This window comes from Ambystoma mexicanum, chromosome 3p, assembly GCF_040938575.1.
Source record: "Ambystoma mexicanum isolate Mex_15411 chromosome 3p, UKY_AmexF1_1, whole genome shotgun sequence".
In the NCBI taxonomy this organism is placed as follows: domain Eukaryota; kingdom Metazoa; phylum Chordata; class Amphibia; order Caudata; family Ambystomatidae; genus Ambystoma; species Ambystoma mexicanum.
The window spans coordinates 253110258-253130777 of NC_090925.1; the positions used below are offsets into that span (position 1 = coordinate 253110258).

Below are 20520 nucleotides of genomic sequence, written 5' to 3' on the forward strand. Positions count from 1 at the left end.
AAGCATGGATACCAATAAAGGGTACACCTGCTTGGGATGAGGCTGTGGCTGAAGCTGAACGCTACCGAAGGGAGAACGGAAAGAATGAGATAAAGTAGTTTGTTACTTTAGATGTAACGAAAAGGGGGAATGTATGGGAGCGAGGGGTCCTCAGGCCCCCTCGCATCGTACGCTCTTCAGTACAAGGCTTGGACCACGTGCCTCCAGTATTGGGATCGCCCCTTGCCCTTATGTAAAGTTAACTGCGATAGTACAGCAATGCTCAGCTCCCCTTCCACAGCAGCAGCCAAGGACAGAGACACACATACACAAGGCGCGCAGGCAGCTGGCTGGCCCCCACCCTTGCACTCCCCCCGCGAAGGAAAGCTCTGCACTTCCATTCTCACGCTGAAGCTGGAGAAAGTTGCAACAATCAATATGCTACAGTTTTCTTCCTCTGAGATCACTGTTCGTCTGAGAACCGGCATGTGAACCAGGATGAGCTAAGCACTTTCTGCTCGATTCGTCCTCATAAAAGTGCAAGCCACCCACCCCATTAGAACAATTTATTGCCATCCTGACCCTGCACCCCCTGTAAGGTATTTCTTTCAAGTGCCAGTCCCTCGCCTGTGCTACGAAATCCACCCAATACACTCCTTACTAACCTTAAGCATTTTTACTACTATATATGCTTTTACTTGCACTAATGAGTTTGAAACCTAGGAAAAGATGCGAAACACAGCCTGATTCTTCTACATGCACAATAAGGTCAAGGCCTTCAATTAAAGACACGAATGACCCAATTGTACTGAAAATAATCATTGTGTGTGACTTATGTAGAAATGGGACAAGTAGCATAAAATGTTTTAAATAATTTGTTATTTAGTGTGTAACATATTAGCTTAGGTAGTGACCACAGTGACCGGACCCTGACCTGCATGGAGCACAAGATGTTTGACGTCTGTCAGCCACTCAGCCAACCAGGAGGAAGAGATGCCAACCACACCTACAGCACCACACTGCCTGGCCAATCGGGTCCATTTAGCATTTTTTATTACAGTTACTTTAACTAATATAAATATAAGTGTGATGTAATGAGATTTGGGAGAGTTTTTTGGGGTTATTTCCTAACTGGAGAAATAAACCATCCTTTGAACTCTTGCAGCCAGGTCTCAGTGCCTCTTTCCCCGACAAGGGGTTGTGTCTGCTATTTTACTTTTCTCTCACACGTAGTAAGCGGGGAAAGGCACCTACAACACATATCAGAACATAAGCAAAGTATAGAAGCAAAAGTATAGAACACAACACCTGGCAAATGCTGAATACTTATACCAATTGCCAATGCTTGTTTTTAACAGGATTTCATCAAACATTTATGAACTTTTGCAACTGAAAGCCATGACAGCTCCGCACCAATTCTCCCTCCCACCTAAAAATTGTGGTGCAGGAAACTAGCGGGCGTTAGGGAGAGGATGCAGGTTTTCCATTCCATTTTTTGCCCTTACACCTAAACTGGCCCGTATCGTGTATCCTTAAGTCACAACACCCTCTGTCTTCTGTAGAGCCATTATATCAACCAGAAATCGAAACAACAACATTACAACCGACCAAGATCTTCAACAAATTGTCTCGGGGTTTCTCCTTTGTCCTTCTTTTATGTTCAGAATTATCTGCATCTTAGGTCCTAGCTATTTAGTCTGTTTTCTGTGTCTAACGGGGTTCCTGTGACACAGCACACAAAGCACCCTCAGTCTAACTTGCTACAGAGCTTAGTGTCACGTCAGGTTTGGTTTGAAGGATGTCTCAGTTATCCAATGAATAGGGCAGACGGTGGTTTGACGTTTAGGAAGCTCCAATAAGAGCTTAGAGTAGGCGGAGAAACGGAAAGCAGCTGTAATCCAAGGAAGGGAAAACCCGCCCAGTGATCAGAGGAAGTACAGCGGGTGACACTCAAAGGCGGCAGGGCTCAGGTACTGACAAGATTGTTTAAATACAACGGCAAGATAGCGGGGTAACCACCTGTGTTGGCTGGATATAGGAATGTGAAGCGGTGAAGTTCATCGCGGCATGAGGTTTACAGATAGAGTAGTAGCCCTATAGGTTTATTTAGCCAGACGTACCGACATGGAACTAATATTTCATCAAGCCATAGACTGTGCTAACGGAAATGAAGTAATCGGCTACAGAGTCTTGGGAAATGGCTAGTGTATAATAATTCAGCAAAATGCCAAAAAAGGTTCACTTTTCCAGGAGCCGTCACCATGGTTGGGGCACGGAGCCATATGGGCCAATAACGTACAGATACCCCAGGAGACACTGACTTTCTAGAGGGGGATCTCAGGCAAGGTACCAACAGCTCTGGCATGCGTGGAATACATTTGTGGGGATTTACAACGGATTGCTTGTGATTTGTTGTTGTTGTCATGCATGTTGTTCGATCTTGAGTGAATGAATGATACGTCCGACCTTGGCTGAGCTCTGGGAATACCATTGGATTAGTGGACCGATTGAAGAAGGATGCACCAGTTGGTTATGAAAGGAATTGAACTAACATTCGGTGATGACGCTGAATGAAGAAGCGATGAATGAAGAAGTTATCTTTGACTTTCCGGTGACGGGTGTATTTCTTGGACTTCCATGACATAATTTTGGGTACCAGTCTAAAAGAAACCGGAGATTTCGAGGGCTGACAGCAAAGAGACAACTGGTGCCCATTAAGAGAATAATATTCTGTATCTCCGCGGTGATTTCAATTCCCAGTGGACTTCCGTGTTTTTTACTGACAGTAATTAAAATACATAAGATTTTGTTTTAAACTTGCTGAGTACCCCCTTTTATTCCTTACTGCACAATTGCCTAAAACATTCTAAGTATTTACTTTGTGGTAAAATACCACGAAGTAAATACCACGAAGTACTGTCGGAGGGTGAGGTAGAAGTTGTGGTGGGGTTACTGTGGCAGATGATCAGGGGAGCACTGCTGTAGCTTTGCTCCCGAGTAGCAAAACCTCTTACTATTGGTCTCTTTAATGGAGGTCTACTGCATGAAGCACTGGAGCTGTTATAACCTGGACTGGTTTCAGATCTGGATCCTTGAAGTGGCTATGAGGCAAGACATGGCCTGCGCCTAAAATTACCAGGATCCGCATCTAGCCATCTCTTTGAATTGGGGCTAGGGACAGCATTTGTCTATATTTCATGCTTTTACCTGTGGAATTGTGGGTTCCCAGAATCTAGGGGGTTTAAACTCTTCTTTTAGGTCGTACACATAACTCCCTGTTCTCAGTTTCATTGGTCAATGTCAGTGATTGCAGTATGACGTTCTTCCCTATAGAGTGCAGAGCTTTAGCCTTTGACTTCATGCAATTGGGGATGGTGTGTTGTATTTAACAATTGGTTGTGACAAGGTTCTGCGAGAAGAGAGAATGAGTCTGAAGAAATGGGTGTTTTGATAAAGCGTCCCATAACTATGTATCTAGGAACGAACTCTAGTCCAAAATCCGGGGGCTCTTCCCCTCTTACAAGAAGGAACCCCATACAGCTCTGCAGAAATCTTGCTGTTGTAGAAATACATCATACTGGCCCTTCAAGAGGTTGAGTACTCCGGTAGTAGGCTAGGCGTAGCAGCTTTGGACACTGATGGTCAGTGAGTTGACGCGTCTGGCCGACAGGACAGTATTATCCTAATAGGAGGAGATTAAGTGATGGATTAAGTATGGTTTTAAACACAGCTAATCTCACCGGATGTATTTAGCAAACTCGTTTTGAGATGGAATTTTCAGATGGTTTGCAGGGTGTTGCGGCCACAGGTGTGCCCTATTCTGCCTTTGCTCTTGTGAAGAATTGTGGCCACCATGCAGAGTCTGCATTTTCAGTTTTGGCGGTTGCACCAATGGGGGTGTCCCTCTGCCTTTTGTTAGAGGGCCACACTGGTGCTGAGGAGGGTGGAGGAGGTGGAATGGATTTCCCTCAGAGATTTCAGATCAACAAAAAGTACCACATTCATGTTCTGGATCATCATCGGAGCAGGGATGTCGTAGTTGGAATGCCTAATAGGTGAAGTAGGTTTAGCAATCAATTGAGACCTTCCAGTCCTTTTTGTAATCAATTTTTCAAAGGATCTTTTTACCCGTTTACAAATCTTCAAAAAGCAATACTGAGTATTTGTGGTACATAGTACCACGGTGGGAACTTTCCACGTATTTCCCTGGTGCCCAGTAATGGCTTAATTATAGCCTTATAGACCGAGGGAGGGTTTATTGCTGGATACCCCCCACCAAGTTTTCCCAGAGGGCCATAAATTGAAGGGTATTATCCAGAGCGATAACGACACCTCCATAGCTATAAGGCTGTTAACATATGATAGTAATACCATTTAAAGGTTTTGGAGCTGTGGTGGGAAATAAAACATGTAAGTTTACTAGTGAGCAAAGCACACAAAACTTGGTATTAAAGAATTTCAGTTTTATTTTCATAAGGTAAGCATTTTAATTATGAACTTAGTTGAACTAAAATAGTATTTGCAGAAGCTTGCATTTGGTGCAATTTTAACGTGAAGTATTGTTTTAGCTTTCACTTTGTGTTGAATTCGGTTGCATTCTCTTGTTGAGAGGAATCTTCCTGGGGAAATTGCACTGATTTTATTAATTTATGTAAAAAAAATGTTTAATGCTGAAAATGCTGTTTCTGAAGTCAGAATGCTTAGATTGCAGTCCATGCCAGTAGTTATTGACTGCAATCAACACGTTCTGATTTGCAGAGAACTCGATAGAGAAATTCACAAAGGAAGTGACTAGGTTGTTTTATAGCCATTTGGGTAGTTAATTATTTTTGGTGGACACGATAAGTGAAACTTTTGATATGTCTACAAAAGCTGATCGGGAAAGGCGTTAGGAAGCCAAATCGTTGCTTTGATCTTAGAGTTGCAAATGCAAAGAAACTGAAAAACTCTTATTCGAAATCTGCCAGGCCAATGTATAGATATGGAAGACTATCTTCGAAAAAAAAAGTGTCGATCTTGAATTACATTAAAAGGCTTAAATATCAGCTTATTCTGAATGATAGTCACAAATTTCTTAAACATTTGATTTATGTGAATACAACTCACTTTTGGAAATTGACCAACACAGTAAAGAATAAGAGAACCGATGAAGACCTCCACATAATTGAGGAAGAAACGTGGGTTGATTATTACACTAAGGTCTTTGCCTGGCCGAAATTCGCAATAGTAGTTGCCCTGCCTGAAGATACTATGGGGGCGTTGGCGCTGAATCATCTATACTTGGAGAATATATTATTCCTGATCTTATTGGTAGGTGTAAATCATCTCAGGCTCCAGGCCCTGACAACCTAGGCCCTTTGATGCCCAAATAAATCCAGATCTATGGGCACATATTCTTTGTAACTTGTTTTGTGATGTCTTGCGTACAGGTTAGCTGCGCCCACATGGATTTAATTTAAAAAAAAAACAATTTTATTGATTTATTAACAGTGTAACTTACAGACTTATATTCGTTCACATGACAATGTACAGCCGATTGTGTCTGTTTGTTCCCTTACCCCCAACTCCCCCAGCCTATTCCACATTCGTTATCTCCCATTACATTACATCTGACTGGTCGCACGGATTCTACATTTCGTTGGTGCCATTCTGCATCTCGAATTGTGCCATTAAAAAGCTACGACATATAGTGTGAAGTTTCTTAAAGCCTTTAGTTATGTCGTACGGGACGTTGGTGAAAAAATGAAGTAGCACCACCATCTTTAACACAGCAGTCCTACCCATCAGTCGGAGTGGTAATCTGTCCCAGAAATTCAGATTTCTCAATTTTATCTACCGCTTTTAATGTGTTCTGTCTTGGGTTTGTGGAAAATTCTACTCCCTGGTATCTAAATGTGTTCACCTCCCATTTATTTGATGGCACTGGTAATGTGTTCCGGGGTTTCCCTCTATACCATGCTAAGGGGAACAAGCACGATTTCTGTGCGCTAATCGTGATACAAGATGGGGCTGCATACGCTCAAACACGTCCAATATATACTGTAGGTTAGTCTCGGGGTGCTTTAAGTATAAAAGCATGTTATCTGCATATATGGAGATCAAGTTCCTACTGCCTTGTGTAACTATGCACGCATCTTGATATTCACTCCCGAGATACACTGCCAGTGGTTCCAAGGCCAATATAAATAACATAGGGGACCATGGACAGCCCTGCCTTGTGCCTTTGCTTAGCGGCCATTGACCTGAGATATAGGTGCCTTTTCTTGACTCCCGCTACTGGACTGCTATATAGCCGCTGTACCCATTTAATGTATGTGGGTCTGTGAAGGGGTTAACAATGATAAGGTGATCCCTGAGGGTAAATGCGGCAACACAGACCATCACGGCAGACAAGGGGTGAGAGGATGAATGAAGGAGGAACAATGGGGTAGAAGGATGGATGCAGCCACGAATCAGAATAGAGCTAAGATCAGCAAAGTTGCTCTTATCTAATGTTGTTGACAGGAACCAGGTGCTGAGGAGGTGGTTGTAAATGAATGGGCATACTGAGGCCCTGAACGGATGAAAAGAGATGTTTTAATAAGTTTGTTTGGTTAATCAAGCCACACTGGGCTGAGTTAGAGAGAATTGCCTGACTCGTGTCGTGCTGTTGTTGTAGGAATGTGGGTGAAGAGGGGAAAATCCATTGGCATTGTCACAGGAGACCGAGGCCAAAGTCGACGAGTCTCGCGTTCAGAGCCTGGCAAGAAGAGCAGCTGAGCTAGGGAGAACGTGTCATGACACCGGCTGCCGCCGGAAAAGATCACCTGTGAAAGCATGTAATTTAACCTGGCCGCCGCAGGAGATCAGCTGGAAATGAACGTATTGTTTCCCGCGGCCGCCTTAGTAAATAGTCAAAAGATTCACTCGCTCTATCTGAGATGGAGCCTTTAAAAACACTGAGTGAAATGTACTCCTGTGATTATACACGCAGAGGGAGTTGTGTCACACCGGCAGTCGAAATTAATCCTTTCTGATACCGCTGAGGGAAGGGAAGCGAATATAATGTGCTGCAAATCGATGTGAATGAGAGTTTCTACTGCAAAGAAGTTAATAGTCACAAACGGAACAGACTTTTTTTGTCTACCCTTTGAAATAAGACAGTAAGGATTTGTACTGGTGGAGAATATTTTGAATAAGGGCAGTAACGGGGCAGAGACTCCATACCACTCTATGCTGACGCTAAGAGATAGAGGCCTGAGGGGACATAAAAGTAGTGTATAAGGCCGAGTGGTCAGCTCCATGAAGAGCCAAAGAAAATACTGAAGTCATCGCCATTAAGTCTAATAACTCAGTAGTGGGACTCCAGAGTCCATGGGGTGGCATCCCAGTTGTTATTTACCCTCAGCTGAAATTGAGTACTCCTATTCAATTGTTCTGTGGTTTGCTAATTTTTAAAAGAGAAATAAAAGTTCTTGTGAGGAAACTCTTTGCTCCCACCATGAAATTGTGACATTTGGTGGCAGTGGTGGGATAAAGGCGATGACCATGGAGGCCTTGATCAAGACACTGAGTGAGGAACAGCACCAGCTACAACCGGCATTGCAACTGCAAGTCAGCAAGCACAGGCTGATAGACAGGCATTTCAACAAGCAATTCAGGTACAACAAGCCCAAATGATTGATGCTGCTAACTTAAGGAGGTATACACAGGTACCAGCGACGGTCCTACAGAAGTATACCTCAGGAGAGGAACCTGTGCATTTTTTCGTAAACGAGTGGAACGGAACGCCCAGTGGCCAGCAGATAGATGGGGTCACTATATTGCCCCACTGATGACGGAGGAGGAATGCAGACTGCCTATCAGGCTGCGTACCCCACAGGAGATAAAACATATATGGACATGAAAAGAGTTGTCCTGGAGAGACTCGGACATGACGAAGAAGCCTACCGACTAAAGTTTAGAGAAACTAAACTGCTACAAGAGGAAACCCCTAGACAACTGTTCTATAGAGTAAAAGAATTGGGAGGCAAATGGTTACAAACCGTTGCCACCACAACACAGGAAATGGCTGACACTATAGTATAACGCTGGGTGAGACAACATCCTAAACCCAGTTTAATGGAGGCGGTAAACACTGCCTCTGCCTAGGTTTGTCACTTATCCTCAACCTCGCAAGATGACCGGTGGATTCAACTCCACCGCAGTTCGGCCCCACCTAACCCAGAGGTGTTCTAACCCCACGAAAAGACCGGCATGGGAAGGACCAAGGATACGACCTGGCAGTGAGGGACATATGTTGAGTCGACCTACAGGGTCGGGACCAAGAGGCCCTCAATGTTTTGAATGCGGAGACTGGGGCCATCAAGAAGAATAGCACAGAACCCATGGATGTCGGAACCTTTCATGTGCCAAAGGAAGGAGACTACCACGAGGCGGATCAGCCCACAAAATCTCCCTATCTATATACCTGCGATGCAGAGATGGAGGGACGCCCGACCCGAGCTATGATCGACTCTGGAACCTTACAGACACCAGTCAGCGCTGACCTGGTAGGTGATGACCATAAAACTGGCAGAAGTATTCTTATCAGATGTGTGTATGGGGATGTTAAAAGATACCCTACAAAAGAGATTCGAGTTAAGTTGGCAGGGGAACAGATAGAGGTGAGGGCTGCAGTGATGCCTGTGTTGTCCAAGCCCCTCGTGGTAGGCTTGGATGTCCCAAACCTCCCCACATCATAAAAAGCATTGAAAAAAGCTGGTTGGAGAGTGCCCCAGCTGAAAGACAGAGTAGAAAAACTTCAAGGAATTGTTCAGACCCACCTCCAACAAGCCCAGGGGAGACAGGAACAGTACTACAATCGATGCACCTGTGTGCGAACCCTTCAGGTGGGAGACCAAGTGTTGGTCCTACTACCAACAACAGAATAAGATGGTGGCGGCCTGGAGCGGTCCTTGTATCATTGAACAAGTCCGGTCACATATAAAGTACACCAGGCAGACCGGAAGGTTCCCGTACAAACCTATCACACCAACATGTTAAAAAAAAATGGATTGATCAATACAGAAGACGTTCCGATCGAATACCTTCCCCAAAGATGGGAACAAGTTGGAAAAGAAAAGAAGCTCTGCAGATAAATCCCGAACTAAGTCCTCACGAAAGAACGGATCTATTACATTTAGTGGATCATTTCTCTAACTTATTTTCATCTGCCCCAGGTCGAACCACTAAAGCCTATCGCCACATAGAAACTACCCCGGGAAACACTGTCCGGTTACGTCCTTACCAGATCCCGGAAATCATAAACCAAGAGGTGCAATCTATGCTACAGCTGGGAGTGATGGAGCCCTGCCACAGCCAATGGTGTTCTCCTGTGTTTCTCGGACCCAAGCCCGACAGTAGTTCCAGGTTCTGTATGGACTTTCCTAAGCTAAACGCGATATCCACATTTGCCGCATACCCCATGCTCCGAATTGAAGATCTTTTAGACCAGTTGGGAAAAGCCAGATATTTTACCACCATTGACCTCTCCAAAGGTTTTTGGCAAATTCCCCTCTGCATAGAAGACCAAGAAAAGACAGCCTTTGCAACTCCTTCCGGACTCTACCAATGTGCTGCCCTTCCCTTTGGCCTCCATGGAGCTCCGGCTACTTTCCAGAGACTTATGAACACAATACTTGAGGGACATGAACAATACGTGGGGGCTTACCTCCTCCTCCTTGGAGACTTCAACATCCAACTGGGTGCTTCCAGTCCTTCAGTCCTTCCTTTGGGCTCTCTTGCGACATTTGCGACTCTCTCTCTCTATTCTCCCCTCTGGCCCGACTCATTCTGCAGGGCACACTCTGGATGTTCTGATCTCCTCAGACCTTCCCCTTTCTTTCCCTCTCACTACTCCTCTCTCCTGGAGTGATCACTTTCTCCTTTCTTCCGAGCTCACCCTCGCTACCCCTCAGCCAAGCCAACTCATCACTGCCACCCACCTTCTCGGTCATCCACCCCATGAAGAGCTTGTCAGTTGAGGCTTTCGCTGCCACTTTCTCACCCCTTTGGCTGACTCACACCCTGACGAAGCCCTTTCCATGCTCCACTCTGCTATACCTGATACTCTCGATGTTCTTGCCCCTGTCATGAGGATCTGCCTGAAGCCCAAAGCCAAGTGCTACTCCTGGTACGACTCGGACCTCGTCACCCTTAAACGCAAGTGCAGTGTGGCTGAGAGGAAATGCGTGCTTCATGTACATCCTCTGACAAACTGGCCTGCCGCCTGCTCCAAAGGCAATACTGTATCTCTGTCCGCACCAAAAAGAGAGCTCGCCTCCAAGCCTGCGTCTCTGCGGCTTCTAACAACTCAGCTGAACTCTTCAAAATCTTCAAGGGACTGGCCAATCCTGCCGCATTCTCTACCTTTCCTGTCCCTTCCCAGGCCCTCTGCATGGCACTGGCTTCTCATTTCATCTCTAAAACTCGGGACATCCTGTCCTCTCTCTCCTCCTCTCCCCTTCCTCACTCTACTACCTGCTCTTCTTCTGACCCTTCTTCAGCCACCTCTCCTCCCTCCTTCTCTGCCTTTCCTCTGTCCTCCCCAGACAAGGTTTCTAGACCAGTCCGATCTATGAAAGTCTCATCAAAATGGGTCATTCCTGTTCCTCCAAAACCATCAAGGACCACATTGACTCCCTGGCTCCTGCCCTGGCTGATTTCTGCAACCACAACTTCGCCACTGGAGTCTTTCCTTCCCCCCTGAAGCACTCCTTTGTGCACCTTCTCCTTAAGAAACCCTCTGCCGACCCGTCCTGCCCAGCTAACTATCGCCCAATCTCCATCACTCCTTTCCTGGGCAAACTCTTGGAAAATCTGGCCGTCTCCCAGCTCAATCTTCACACTGAATCTGTTGGTTCGTCTCCGTGATAACCTGGGGATCACCGGTCAGGCCCTGCGGTGGCTGACTTCTTTCCTCTCTGATCGTCCCTCCCAGGTTCAACTTGGGTCCTTACTCTCCTCTATCTCTACCTGTGGTGTTCCCCAGGGGTCTAACCTCTCTCCTTGCCTGTTCAACCAATACCTGGCACTTCTTGCCCACTGCATTGCAGTGCTCTGCCCCAACTTCCTGTGCTATGCGGTTGACACTCTGTTCATTTTCAGGCTACCCTCAGCCCCCTCTTCTCCCTCTCTCATCTCCGACTGTCCGCCATCCAGGAGTGGTGTGCTGCCAATGATCTCTGCATTAATGCCGGTATGACTGAAATTCTCATCGGCTTCACACTCTCCTTCTTTCTTCATATCTCTGACTTGTCTAAGAAGTCACACTATCAGCTGCACCTCCTCAGAGGTATTCTTCCTTTCCTCTCCTTCCCCCAGAAGCTCACTGTCTAGAGAGTTCTGGTTCTCTCTAAGCTAGACTATTGTAACAGCTTCTATCTAAATCTGCCTGCTTCTACTCTTCTCCCTCTGCAACTCATCCAGAACAGGACTGCGAGACTTGTCCTTGGCCTCAAGCCCAGGGATCGTATCTCTCCAGGACTGACATTTCTGCACTGGCTCCCATTGGCTGCGAGGATTAAGTTCATAACCCTCTGCATTATCCATAAGGCCTTCTGGGGCCTGGGGCCTCAATAGCTTAAACTCTCTTTGCTCATCCGCCTCCAACTCCCTCAGGGTCAGTCGCTTCTCCAAGCAATGAGCTGGTAGTAGATCTTTCTTTGGCTGGAACAGCCTCCCTGAAACTTGAGGAGCATCATCTCTGGTTCCGGAAGCACCTCAAAACCTTTCTCTTTGCTTCTGCTTTATCTCCTCCTCTCCCCTGCTGAATTCCTGGCTGATGGTGAAACTGCACTGGTTACCTTGCCACCCTCTGATCTCAGGCCCAGGTCCCCTCCCCCGCCAGTCACACTCCTGCACTGCCTTCCTGGCAACCCCTGCACTTGGGGACTGTTTTCTGATTCCCTGCAGTCCCACTACCAGCACTTGAAACCTGATGTCTGCACTTACCCCAGCACTTGCCACCTGCTGGCCGTACTTTTACTTTTGTTATTTATTTTATTATCCTATGTACTGCACTATCCCCTCTCCCCTTCCCATGCACTTGCGTGATCTGAATGACACCTGGCCTAGTAGGTTCGTTGTCTTCCCTCTGTTCCCCCCCTCCCTTGTCTCGTCGTGCCTTGAAACACTTGTGTATAGGTGTGTTATAAATGCCATATCATATACAGTCAAACCTGGAAGGAACACCTGGAGGCAATCCTTGAGACCTTACGACAGGCTGGTCTACATGTTAACCCGAAGAAAACACATCTGTCAAACTTTCACACAAAATATCTAGGATACTTTGTCTGACAGGGAACCATCAGACCGCAGAAGGAGAAGATGGAGGCGATTCAGAGACTACATTTCACGGCCAACACCCGTGAAGTCTGAGCGTTCCTCGGATTCGTCGGCTACTATCGTCGATTTATCCCCCATTTTTCAACTATTGCTGCACCACTAACCGATCTACTAAGAACCTCAGCCCCTGCCAAACGAGAATGGAGAAATGCAGCCTTCAGTGCCCTAAAGAACGCTCTCGTGGATCAAGCAATACTACAATACCCTGATTATGAGGCCCCCTTCTTTCTTCATACCGACCCTTCCGGAACCGGCCTGGGAGCAGGCCTATTCCAAAACCAGGGAGAGGCAGAAAGACTAATCCTCTTCATCAGCCGGAAATGACTTCCCCCATGAACTCTGATATGCAACCATTGAGGGAGAATATTTGGCAGTTAAGTGGGCGGTGGAGGCCCTACGATACTACCTCCTGGGACAACACTTCTCCCTGATGACCGACCACGCACCCTTGGTCTGGCTAGCGAGACACAAAGATACAAACCCCAGAATACTGAGCTGGTTTCTGTCCCTACAACCTTTTTCCTTTCAAACCATCCAGGACGAATGATGGCTCAAGCAGACCTCTTTTCACGTGCCCATGCCCTTCCCGAACGTAAGGCCCTAGAGAGGGGGGGACTGTGAAAGGGTTAACAATAATAAGGTGATCCCTGAGGGCAAAGGTGGGAACACAGGCCATCACGGCAGAGAAGGGGTGAGAGGATGAATAAAGGAGGGACAATGGGGAAGAAGGATGGATGCAGCCACAAATCGGAAAAGAGCCAAGCTTGGCGAAGGTGCTCTTCTCTAATGTGCTGTTCGTTGTTGACAGGAACCAGGTGCTGAGGAGGAGGTTGTATATGAATGGGCATACTGAGGCCTTGAACAGAGGAAGAGAGCTGTTTTAAGTTAATCTGGTTTATCAAGCCACGTAGGGCTGATTTAGAGAGAAGTGCCTGACTCCTGCCGCACTGTTATCTTAGGAACGCGAGTGAAGAGGGGAAAATCCATTGGCATTGTCACGGGAGGCCGAGGCTCGTGTTTGAAGCCTGGCAAGAAGAGCAGCTGAGCAAAGGGAGAACGTGTCATTACACCCGGCCGCTGTGAAACAGAGTGAAACTGACTCTGGTGATTATACACTTAGAGGGAGTCGTGTCACAACGGCAGTGGAAATTAATCCTTTCTGATACTGCTGAGGGAAGGGAAGCAGATATAAGGTACTGCAAATTGATGTGAATTGAGTGTTTCTACCGTAAGGAAGCTAATCATCACGAACAGAACACTCTTTTTACTACCCTCTGAAATAAGACGTAAGGATTTGTACTGAGGGAGAATATTTTGAATAAGGGCAGTAATGGGGCATAGACTCCATACCACTCTATGCTGACCTTAAGAGAGAGAGAGAGTACTGAGGGGACATAGAAGTAGTGTATAAGGCTGAGTGGTCCGCTCCATGAAGAGCCAAAGACAATACTGAAGTCGTTGCCATTAAGTCTAATAACTCTGTAGTGGGACTCTAGAGTCCAAAGGGTGGAAGCCTCCCAGTTATTGTTATTTACCCTCAGCGGAAATTGAGTACTACTATTCAATCATTCTGTGGCTTGCTCATTTTTTTAAGAGAAATAATTTCTCGTGAGGAAACTTTAGTGAGTGCTGTCTTTGTTCCCACTATGGAATTGTAACAGGGCCCCATGCCAAAACTCTTTAACGCTGCGAGCAACCATGGCCATCTCACCGAGTCAAATGCCTTAACCGTGTCATGCAAGGCCACAGCATAATGTGTACTGTCGTGGGTGTAATCAATGATGTGGTGTAACCTCCTCAGGTTACATGTAATATTCATATCCGGAACATATCCCGACTGGTCTGGGTGTATAAACTTGGATATTACTGGCTTAAGCCTGTTGGGCAATAGGGCTGTGAGTATTTTCCCGTCCTGATTAAGCAACGAGAGAGGTCTGTAAGATCTGCAGTCAGTATCGGACTTGTTGGGCTTCAATAGTGGGATGATGATCGACTCCGCGACATTGGTAGGGGGCCTGCGTCTTAACGCTTCATTCAGCATTGCTAACGGCAGGGGCGTAACATCTGCAATAAATTTGCTGGGTAATCCATCTGCACCTGGGGCTTTACCTGTAGGCAACCCTCTTATAGTGGTTTCTAGTTCCTCCATGGTTATGGGAGCCGCTAGCCTGCCAGCTGCCTCCTCATCTCGTTTCAGGAGATCTATCTGTGCTAGGGCCTCTTCTATCTTAGACAACTGTGTTACTGATGTTACTGCATATAACTCCTTGTAATAATCGTGAAAACATTTGTTTATGCCTTCTTGGTCATAAAACCCTCCCCACTGTCCCCTAAAATCGCCTGTACCGTATCCCAGCTTGTCTCCTTCTGCATGTTGTCTTTCTACGTATTTCTTAGAGCTCAGAGTGCCCAATCTATCCCATTGCTCCAGACATTCCTGCTTTAGACAAATAGCTTCTTGGGCATGTTCCCTGGACGTGTCTCCTGAGCAGTCTATGGTTTCTAGTTTAGTTTCTTCCTTGTGTGAATCTCTTTTTATTTTGGCTTGCATTCCCTTTGCTTTAGCTATCGACGTCTTCCTAATCACCTCTTGGATATTCCCGGAACACTGCATCTCACTGGGATTTACGTCTTAAACTACCATGTCAGATTGCGTGTCCTCCGAGGGATGATCTGCCATGTGACCACCAGGGGTGCGTGGTCTGAGTACTCTGGAGTTAGATCTTTGGGGGCCATGTAATGTGAATATCCCCGGGCTTGCGGGTGTAGGGCCCTCCCATATGTCGAACAATGTGAATGCTCGCAACAGTGTATTCAAGGCTCTGGCTGAAGGGGCTGGGTGTGTGAATTTATCGTCTGATCTATCAAGTTCTGGGTTTAACGTGCAATTAGTCTCCCCACCCATACTAATGTACCATCTCTACATGGGCTAATCTGTGGGTATAGCGAGCAGAAGTAGGCTGGTGTATCCTGGTTTGGTGCGTAAGTGTTGATAATACAGAGTTCCCTCTGTTCCATGATTCCCTGTACTACAATCCTCCTACGATTTTTGTCCTTTAAAAGTCTTGAGGACCCTGAATGCTACTGATGGCGCCACCCGTATCAGTACCCCTCTAGCATATGGCGAACCCAGAGTCGTGCCACTGCATTTTCTGGCAAGGGCGGCTAGTTTCTCCCCTGTGAGGTGCGTTTGCTGGTGGAGTGCTATGTCAATGTTTTGGTGACGCAGATATGTCATTATTCTATTGCGGTATAACTATTTAGCCCCCTGACATTCCAGGAAGCTATTTTAAGTTCCCCCATCACAAATAACGACTTTTACCTGACCCGTCAGTCTGTGCATATTATACATAACTTGTGTGGATCTATAGGCTAACTCCCATCTAACTATACCAACTCCCATAACCCCCTGACTCCCCACCCTCCTCCCCACACCACCTCAAAATAAATTTCCCAGCTAAGTACCTTGTGCTCCGCCTGCTTCTCGCTCCCGCCCCAGTTGCTTGTCCTGGTGCCTGGAGTGCTGCAGGCGGATACGTAAGCTAGTATCCGAAAACAAATCCAATCTTAGGTGAAGGATGCTTCTTTGCAGTAAGCTCCTAAGTAGAGACTACACTGCTGGCTCCTGCAGTCCACAGAGGTATTGGTGTCTAAGTCTTTTGCAAAGAGGTTGCGCACCTTTTGCAGTCAGGTCGCCTGTGGTTGGCCCTCTACTTACAGATCTCATGGAAGTCCTTCAGCATGTGTCCATCTCGCCTATCGTTTGATTGTCCGCTGGCAGGTTTTCCATGTCCATCCATTTATGCGCATCCTCAAGGGTGTCAAAGAAGATGGCTCGGCCTTTGCTTATGAAGTTCAGCTGTGCTGGGTATAGTGACATGTACTTCAGGTTCGCCACCCACAGCCTCCTCTTGACCGATGTGAAGTGCAGCCGCTTTTTTTGCACCTGCAAGGTGTAGTCTGGGTATGCAGTGATTTTTTTTTTTTTTGTTTTTTTTGTTTTAAAAAAAACATTTTATTGAATTATATAAACACAAACAATACAAAACAAACAGTTCATGTTCCAACAGTTTCATTACACTTTCTTAACTTCTAACCACTACTTCCCTTATCCCACCCCCCCCTCTACGAGTGTATTGCGTTAAACCTTCAGTTTCCCCATCCTGTGGTTTGGTCTCCTCTTCTACAAGCTCCGCCGGGTCATCTAATGACCCAAACAGTTCGGCTATCAGTGATTTCCAGGCCATCAGGGACTCGGTCTCCTCCCCCCCCCCCCCTGCGCTACTCGCTTCTTGCCATGCCATGGTTTCGGCTTCCGCCCATTTTTGCAAATCTGTCCACCACACCTCTACCTTTGGCACATGGCATGACTTCCATCCCATGGCAATCCTCCTCTTTGCAAGCACTTTAGCCAGATCCCTCAGCTTACTCACGTGCCTGAGCTTCTGTGGTCTGGGGAACCCCCCCAGCAGACAGGCCCACACTGTATCCACTACAATATTGACCCCTTTTTCTTCCAGTTTCCCTTTCACTCCCCTCCAGAAATGCTCTATGATCGGGCATGACCAGAACATATGCACCATGCCCGCGTTCTCCTCATCACAGTTGGGGCATGCTTGCCATCCTGCATTTTCAAACCTCGATATCCTCCAAGGCGTCATATATGCCCTGTGCGTTATGTACAGCTGAATCTGTTTCAGCCTCGCATTTCTAGACACCTTCTTATGATACCTCTGCACCCGTTCCCACATCCCGTCTCCCATCGGGGCTCCAATCTCCATTTTCCAGTCTAGTCTCAACTGCGTGACCTCCTTCCCCACTTTAGACATATCAGCATTTCATACAATCTGGAAATCTCATGACCCCCCTCAGCTATGTCATATATCACGTCTATGGTGGCATCTGATTCTTCCTCCAACACAGTTTCAGGCCATGTTCTCTTAATCCTCTGTGCCACTCTATGATACGTAATATACTGGCCCTCGTGCAACCCAGTTTCTTCCTGCAGCCCCTCAAAAGTAATACCAGAGCCCTCCCGCCAAATATCACCCATTGTTGCCACCCCAGCCGGATCCCAGTGGTTCCTGAGTGTCATTCGTAGCTGCACGTCTGCCCCCGTCAATGCAACCAGTGGTATCTGCGGTGAGCATGGGGACGGGTGCTCCATCATTTGACATGCCCTGCGCCACACCTTCCATCCCAGTAGCATCATTTTAGGGCGCCCCACCATTTCCGCCCTGGGTACCCACATCATCTCTTTCAAATAAAAAGGTGCACAATCACGCCCAAACAGCCTAAATTCCGAGGTCTCTTCGTCAGAGAGCCATTTGGCAACATACTGTAGCTGGCTTGCCACATAGTACACCTCATAGTTGGGCAGCTTTATCCCTCCTTTGTCATAGAAGTTCTGTAGCTTCCATAACGGCACTATTTCGCGTGCCATGCCACAAAAAGTCCCTACACATGCTGTTCAATTTGGTGAAGAACTTCTTCGGAATCGGGTACGGTATGACCCGAAGTAGTGTAGGAGCCTTGCCAGGACCACCATCTTTACCATTGCTCCCCGCGCCATCATCGCCAAGGGCAGCTTTGCCCAAAATTGCATGCACTTCTCAATTTATTTAGTGGCTACTTCTCCTATGCTCTTCCTCCACGGTGTGGTATATATCTTTCCCAAGGTACCGAAATGTGCTAACCGGCCACAGCTATTGCAATACAGGTAGCCGCTCCGCTGGAATCCCCATGTACACCCCTAATAGGAACATGCTGGACTTCTGGGGGTTCACTGCTATACCGGACAGCACAGCGTATCTCTCCAGCACTTCTAGGATGTACAGGGAGATCAGATGCCGCTCCCCTTTCACCTCGATGCCTATGGTGTCATATTGCTGCCTCAGATATATTGCTAGAGGTTCCAGGGCCAGTATGTAGAGCATTGGAGACCACGGGCATCCCTGTCTAGTACCCCTGCTGAGCTGCCACCTTTCCGATATCACAGATCCTGTCCTAACTCTAGCCAGCGGTTCGCTATCTAGCATTTTCGCCCACCTTACATATCCAGGCCCTAACCCGTAGTGCTTCAGGGCCGCAAGCAGCCATGGCCATTTGACGGAGTCAAAGGCCTTGATTGCATCCAAAGGCACAATTGCCATTTCCTCATCTCTTTCTCTGCCAAACTCGATGATTCTCTGGAGTCGCCTATAATTATTGGTATTTCTATGAGGGACATAGCCCGTTTGATCCGGGTGTATTAATTTGCCAATAACCTTCTTCAGTCTATTTGCTAAAACGGCAGTTAATATCTTGCCGTCTTGATTCAGCATTGACAAGGGTCTATAGGAACCACAGCTGTGCCCAGGTTTGTTAGGTTTGGGGAGCGGTATTATGACGGCCTCTCTGCGACTCCGGTAAGCGTCCCGTCTTGAACGCTTCGTTTAACATCTCTAACAGTGGGGGGAGGACCTCTTCCATGTATACTTTGTAAAACTCACTTGGGAGTCCATCTGTCCCCGGGGTTTTACTAGTAGGCAGCTGCCTCACCACCTCCCCTAATTCTTCCAAGGTGATCGGGGTGTCTAGTTTCTGTCTCTCCTCCTCGCTTATCTTGGGTAACCCCATGTCCTCAAGCGTTTCTTCAATCATAGCGCAACTCCTTTCCTGGTCATCTCCGTATAATACCTTATAATAATCCACAAACGCTTGATTAACTCCCTCCTGGGTGTCCTCTACGCTACCGTCTTCTCTTTCTATTCTCCTGATTGTGACTCTCGGGGTCTCACTCTTATATAACCACGCCAAAAGTCTCCCCGGTTTATCACCTCCCGCGTGCTGTGTCTCTACGTATTTTTTATAATTAAGGTTACACAATCTCTCCCAATATTCTGCACATTTTTGCTGTAGCCTAAGTATCAATTCTAGCTTCTCTGCTGTATCGTCTCCGCCCCTTAAGGCCTCTTCTAATTTTTCTTCCGTCTCCTGCAGTTCAGCTAAAACCCCACCTTGTTGGCCCTTGGAGTTTGCTATGGCTACCCCCCCTCATGACAAATTTAAAGGCCTCCACGCTCCCAGTATATTGTTTCAAAATAATTTACAATCTCCTCCCTAAAAAAAAAAAAGGGGGTCTTGCAACGCTTCCGCTCGTAGGCGCCATGTCGGGATCCTCGCTCTCGGGGGGGCAGTTTTGCCATGCGAGAATCAGGGGTGAGTGGTCCCTGGCCTTGTACTCTATTTGTGCGATCTCCGCTATCATTTCGGGTGATGTGAAGACATAATCCGGGTATGTTGTGATGTTGGCTGATGCTTGCTGTATCGTACCGCCTTTACGGAAGTGTTCAAGGATCTTTTCTTTGTCTTTATATTTCAATATCCCGGACTGTTATGGGCCGTGGCGGGGCTCCTGGCGGGGGTTTCCTCATCAGGGACCTGTGTGCCCTTTCTACTGTGAAATCCTGTGTGAGGATGCCTGGGCCAATACTTGCAGCAGCATGTTCTCTATGAAGTTGGTAGGGTTCGCACCCTCTTCATCTTCCTGGAGTCTGATTCTCACGTTATTGCATCTGGCCCCCCCTTCTGCATCTTGGAATCTTCCCTCAAGGTTCTGCAATTGTTGCAGTATCGTCGCATCTTTTCAGGTGTCCTTCAGTCTGACTGTTTACTGCAACTTCCCTTTCATGAGCTCCGGTGCGTTCTGCGAGTGACCGAACATGCCTCAGGAGGTTCACGTCCAGGTTGATGGCATCCATTTTGGATTCTAATGCGATCTTTAAGGCTGTTATGCCTGCCAGGACCTGTTGGTCCCCCTTCATTTGGACCTGCTCTCCTTGTGGTGATGGGGTCACTGGCATGGTGTTTTCGATTGAATTTGTGGGCTTGGTGAAGGTGTCTAACGTGGGCTGCTTGGACTTGTTTTTTTGGGACTTGGACGCCATGTCTGGACTACCCAGTGCCGGTTTGTTTGGCCCCCGGTTAGTTCCACACTTGTCTCATGTTTGTGCTGTTGGTCGCCCGTCTGTGCTGGATGGAGGCTGCTTTCTGTATTCCAAAGCTTCAGTATCAGCGCTGTGGCGGCTCAATGTACTCTGTAGATAGGCGATGCTCCCAATCCTTGCTGCAACGGCTAGCATCAGTGTACCTCTCTGGGTAGCCACCTGCACTTTTGTGTGTTTATACACGTTA

At 47.1% G+C, this 20520-nt stretch overlaps 1 protein-coding gene across 2 annotated transcripts in view; it reads left to right on the forward strand.

Annotated features, from left to right (window-relative positions):
- Positions 1–1860: 1860 nt before the first annotated feature.
- ADRM1 (ADRM1 26S proteasome ubiquitin receptor) overlaps positions 1861–20520 on the forward strand; it is a 337972-nt gene continuing 319312 nt past the window's right edge. For both annotated transcript variants that reach the window (XM_069650735.1, XM_069650736.1), the window contains exon 1: positions 1861–1949. The gene's annotated coding sequence lies outside the window, so the exon portion shown is untranslated. The remainder of the gene's footprint in view (positions 1950–20520) is intronic.